Source organism: Sesamum indicum, unplaced genomic scaffold, assembly GCF_000512975.1.
Source record: "Sesamum indicum cultivar Zhongzhi No. 13 unplaced genomic scaffold, S_indicum_v1.0 scaffold00198, whole genome shotgun sequence".
Taxonomy (NCBI): Eukaryota; Viridiplantae; Streptophyta; class Magnoliopsida; order Lamiales; family Pedaliaceae; genus Sesamum; species Sesamum indicum.
This window is the reverse complement of record NW_011628093.1, coordinates 101,853-108,197: the sequence shown is the minus strand read 5'-3', so window position 1 is coordinate 108,197 and position 6,345 is coordinate 101,853.

Genomic DNA, 6,345 nt, shown 5'->3' with positions numbered 1-6,345 from the left:
CATTTAGGGGGAAGCCATTCATACTCGATATCAACCTTGCATGGAGTTTTCCCGCCATCTTCATCTGGCGTCATTATGATAATATGTTTTTCCAATTTCTGCGTAACGTCAATCATCACGCATACACGAGCGAAGTCCAGTCTCGTGCATGTCCTTGTTATCGCATCAGGGTATAGAAGCTTACCCACACCGCTAGCCACAGTACTCAGTCCTTCCGTCGTCCAGAATTCCAATGGAAGGTGTCGCAGTTTTATCCAGACAAGCACATGTGTATGCTTTAACTTTCTCATAGCCATACCCGGTTCCCACTTTTGCAATACAATTGAGCCATGGCCCCCCTTCTATGACCTCCTCCATATCAATTTCCGTTTTAAATTGGAAGAAAAAGAAGCCATTAGCAGTTGCTATGACCTCTCGTAGTGCTGGCCAAACCGAATGGGCAAACTCCTTCAAGTGGTGATAGTACAGCCGCTTTCCCATAAAGTATCCCACTGCCGTAGATTTCCATCGTTTGGATCCGTCACGCACAGTATCAAGTGAAGGACGAACTACAACCTCCCCATTTTGCTTGGTTGGAGCAATGAAACATAGCGTTTTTTGGGACGAATTATTGAATGCATGAGCAATTTTATCATTAACAATCCCATTAGAACCAGTATGAAGCGGAATGTTCCCAATAAACAGAGGAATGGGTGCCAATTTGTTACCCAAGATGCTGTTTTTTTCCTCCATAAAACTGCTGATGTCAGCCCTAGGATTGATGACATCAGCAGCTGTGTATGCAGTGACATCAGCAGATGTGAGAGAAGTGACATCAGCCCTAGCACAATGGATGACATCAGCAGAAGAGTAAGCGCTGACATCAGCCCTTGCAGCACTGATGACGTCAGCCCTAGTAGGGCTGACGTCAGCTCCCCCCCCCCCCGCCACTTCAGCGTCCAACTCACTCCCAACCGACGCCACCTCACCATCCACGTCACTCACAATCGGCGCTACCTCAACATCCATGTCACTCACAACCGGCGCCACCTCAGCATCCACGACACTCACGACCTGCGCCACCTCAACATCCACGTCAGGAAATCGGCGTACCTCACTGGTCGTCGGAGAAATCGCCGGTTGTTCACCCATTCGCCGGAAACTCGCGCCTGAATGCTTCTCTCTCGTTTGGTCTGTAATTTCATCGCCTTGTCCGCTAGGAAGGGCCTCGCACAGCCGCGTCGGGATCTGGTAAGTATCTTCAAGCGCCGGCGGACCACCATCGTCTTCGTCCAAGCGTGGTTTTCCCCCATTAAGCGGCTTCACCAGCGCCTTTCGCCCTCCCAATCGCGGTCGATGGATGCCCAGAAATGAAATCCTCCCGTCGAGTTTCGTTCGCCGGCCCAAGAAGACAACGACGGGCTTGAATAGGTCGACGGCCGTGAGGTAGCGAGGCCACAGTCGTCGTCGCCGTCTGCTTAGTCGTTGTTGCGCCATTGCCAAATCTTCTCTCCCATCGCGATTTTAACGCCACCAGAGCCTCCATTGCATCGGCGTCGCCCTCGTCCATGACTCTGCTCGCAAGGCTGAGAAATTCCGCCATATTGAACTCACGCGGTGAGATTCCAGTCCATCGTCCGGCATTGAAGGAGCTTGAAAAAGCTTCAAAACCCAACAATGGCGGTGCTCGCAAATCAGCCCTATCCGTGGCCAAATCTCCTGCCTTTTCGCTCGGAATCTTTGCTACAGTCTCCCCAAAGCGAGGGCAACCCTCAATCGCTGGAAAATCGCCGGTAGCCGCCGGATTCGAAGAAACCCATTTTCTAAATCCACAACCAAACTGCTTCGATTCACCAAGAAACTCGCCTCCATCATCACCTTCTCTACTGTCCCCACGCTCCATGCTATCCTCGTCACCGGCCGCGGTATCTCCGGCGTCGCCCTCCTCGCCGGCGACCGTGTCCTTGCCTCCTCCATTAGTGTGTATTTTTTGTGGGGCAGCAGTGTGTGTGAGAGAAGAGAGAGCATTTTTAGAGAGAGAATTTTTTTTTGGGTCCATATTATTATTCCTAAGTGTAATACTTACTACAAGTTTTCCCACGACACTTGACCTAAACAAAGGTCTAGACCCATGTATTTGTGGGGTAAATTTGCCAATTGTAATAACAACTACAACTTAGTGCGAAAGGGAAACAAACGTTTATTAATAAAAACGTGCAAAACAGCTAAATTTTGAACGTTCTCAAAATTACACAAAACTTAACAGAAACGTAGGTCTAAACCCATGCATATGTCTGGTATATTTGCTAAGTGTAATAATAACTATAAGTTAGTATGAAAGTGAAAATAAACTTGCTTTAATAAAACCGTGTAAAATAGCTAAATTTAGAACGTTCTAAGAATTCTACGAAACTTGACCCAAACGTAGGTCTAGACCCATGCATTTGTGTGATAAATTTGCTAAGCGTAATAATAACTACAAGTTATTATGAAAAGGAAACAAACTTTGTTTAATAAAAACGTGCAAAACAGCTAAATTTTGATGTGTCTCATAATTCCATGAAACTTGACCCTATCGTAGGTCTAAATTTTGAACGTTCTCAAAATTCCACGAAACTTACCTGAAAAGTAGGTCTAGACCTATGCGTATGTGTGGTAAATTTGCTAAGCGTAATAATGACTACATGTTAGTTTGAAAGGTAAACAAACTTGTTTTAATAAAACCGTGCAAAACAGCTAAATTTTGAAAGTTTTAAAAATTACATGAAACTTGACCCAAATGCAGGTCTAGCCCCATGCATTTGTGTGGTAAATTTGCTGAACAAAAACCCCAACACTATCACTACCTTGCACAAAAATGAACCACAAAAATTCTCTCTCTAAAACACACACTAGCACACCATATCAAACACACACTAATGCACATTCGCACACCATATCAAACACACACTAATGCACATTCCATGCACATGGCTGCCGGCGACGAGGAGGAGGAAGAAGACACTCCGGCCAGTGACGGGGAGGTCGGAAAAGTGGGAGGCCGGCGAAGGATGACCGGCAATGGCGAGAAAAACGGCAAACCGCGGCAGAATTTTGAGGAAGAAGATGACTCGCAATCGAACGGCGATTTCCCGGCGAAAAACGCTACCATAACGTTGTTCGAGACCGTGGCTCTCAATCAGAACACGGAAGAATGCGAATTGGTCGCTGAACAGACCGGTTGGAAGGAGCCGCGCAGATTAGGGTTTTCTGCAAAAAATACGGCCGAGGAAGATGATGGGTTCTCTGAAATTCAGTCGTCGGCAACCGGAGTTTATCCACGATCTGATGCCATAGACTCCTTTGGGAGAGTGCCCCGACCACAACTAGAACAACAAGATGAAAACTTGGTCGGAGACGGGACGGGAACGAAACTAGGGTTTGGCGCCGCCATTGACACCAATGATGTCGAAGCTGCTATACTCGAAGATCGATCTCAATGGGAAAGCGAAAAATCACCATCTGCCATGAATGCTGAGGACTTGGGAACTGAAAATGGCAACGAGACAGTTTGTTCGCCGGAAAACTCACGCGGAAAAAACCTTGGCCAAGCTTCCATGGCTGACGGGTTTCAACAACCGCGTTTCAACTTCTTCGAATTTCTTACCCTTGCGCATAAGGTCGTCAACTCAGGCGATGTAGCAGCCATGGCAGCGCTGTCCGATCTGAAACAGAAATGGGAATTACAGTATGGCCGGCCGGCTAGAATTCCGGCGAAAACTCCTAGACATATGCAGCCAAATGTGAGACGTGTTGTGCGATGTCTCCCCGACGATCCTACAGTGTCAAAACAGCCGCTAAACAACAGAAACGTTGCTGCAGAATGTTCAGATTCTGCTGCAGAAAATACAGATTTTTCTGCAGCGTTGTGTGCCGGAAATCAGCCGGAAAACGAACTCGGAATGGCGCAAAAATCACAGCAACATTGTACAGAGTTGTTGGGAGGGACTACAATGGAAAAACAGCAGTTTGGGACTGCTGCAGAATCAGAAAATGCAGCAGAAAATTCAGATTTTTCTGCAGCGTTTTTGGCCGGAAAACTTGCGGATGACGGGCTCGAAATGGAGCAAAAATCGCAGCAAAAATCCACTGCGTTGTTGGGTGAATTTTCAATGGATATTCAGCAGAAAATTCCTTCAGTTTCAGCGAAAATGGCCTCCAAAATGTTGACGAAGACCACGTCAATGGGGGGTAACTCGGTCGAAAATTCTCGCAATACCAAGGTCTCCAATTCTCACTCGGATATTTTTATTGGGAATATTCCTTTACATACAAGCTCAGACAATTACATAGATGAGGATAAAATTGCTCGTGCTTTCAATAATTCATCCCGTAAAACACTTACGTACATTGCCCCATCGAAACAAAATGGGGAGATTGTGGTTCGTCCTTCTTTGGACATTGTGCGCGAAGGGTCTAAACGATGGAAATCCACGGCGGTTGGATATTTTCTGGGGAAACGACCGTACTACCATCACTTGAAAGAATTTGCTCACTCGGTTTGGCCAGCTCTACGTGAGGTCACAGCGACAGTTAATGGCTTCTTTTTCTTTCGATTTAAAACTGTGATAGATATGGAGGAAGTGATTGAAGGAGGTCCGTGGTTGTTTCAAGGACAACCGATTGTACTACAGAAGTGGGAACCTGGGATGGCTTTGAGGAAGTTGAAGCATACTCAAGTACCGGTCTGGATCAAACTTCGCCATCTCCCCATGGAATTCTGGACGACGGAAGGACTGAGCACTGTTGCAAGTGGAGTGGGTAAGCCTCTTTACCCGGATGCAATTACAAGAGCATGCACGAGATTGGACTTCGCTCGTGTATGCGTGATGATTGATGTAACACAAAAGATCGAAAAACATATTATCATTATGACACCGGATGAAGATGGTGGGGAGACACCTTGCAAGGTAGATGTTGAGTACGAATGGCTTCCCGCAAAGTGCACGGATTGTATGACGTTGGGGCATTCGGTTAAAGACTGTAAAGTGAACAAACCTCGCAAACCGACTAAGCCACCGATAGCTGTTTATGTACAAAAAGCTACCATCCCTCCTCAACCAAACGCTCCTGACAAAGAAAGCAGTACCTTAAACCGTACAGCTAAAGAGACACCGAGACGAGAGGAGAAAGATGTTCATGAAGAACGCAATGTATCTCAACATAGCGATAAGGGAAAGGAAGTGGTTATTTATAATGCCTTTGATGCTTTACATATGCTAGATGACGCCGAAGAGCCAACCAGGGGTCCTAACATTAGCAGCCCCGTCAGAAGTGATCCATGTTGAACATTGCTGTGTGGAACGTCCGCGGGCTGAATAAAAGGGACCATCAACTCGCAATACAGGACCTTGTCTCTGACTACAGGTTACATTTTTTGGGCATTTTGGAAACTCGTGTTCGATTAAATAATTTCATGCCTATTCAATCATTTCTGCTTCCTCAATGGAAATGGTTTGTCGATTATGCCACTATTGGAAACCGTATATGGCTTGCCTGGGATGAAAATATTATTGACGTACATGTACTTGACTCAGGGGAACAATTCCTACACTGTCGTGTTACTAGTAGGACTGATAATGAAGTTGTTATTATTACTATTGCTTATGGTGCATCTGATGTGATAGATCGAAGAGCCCTATGGACTGCACTAGGGACAATGGCCCAGCAGTGTACGGATGAGCCGTGGCTGGTGGGGGGGGATTTCAATGCAGTCCGTGATCTTAATGAGGTTTGTGGCATTTCGGGGGATATAAGGATGGCCATGGAAGAATTTAATACTGGCATCCAGGAGGCCGGGTTACTGCCACTACCTATGCAAGGTGAATGGTATACATGGCACAACTGCAGTACGACCCCACGAAGTTTATGGAAGCGACTGGATCGGATTCTTATAAATGATCGGTGGCTTGCAAGATTTCCTACATCGTCATATCATTGCCTTACGCCCCGGACTTCTGACCACTCACCATTAGTCTTACATGGGGATACACAACAGCAAAATGGAGGTATGTTTCGGTTTGACAATTATCTGGCTCATTCACCTGATTTTATCCCCAGTGTCCAGAATATATGGCAGCATGAGGTAGTTGGAGTGCCCATGTATGCAGTGTCACGTAAACTAAAGGCCCTCAAACATGTCTTTAGACAGCAGAGGAGGAGTAAGGGAGACTTGACCCTTAATGTCCAATTAGCGAAGGGGTTCCTTGAAGAGGCACAAAACTTGGTGAGTTCAGACAGGCAGAACGAGCTCTTCCTATTTCTTGAACATTGTTGCCGGCTAGTGTACGCTAAAGCAGTCAAACTTGAGCAAATTATGCTACAACA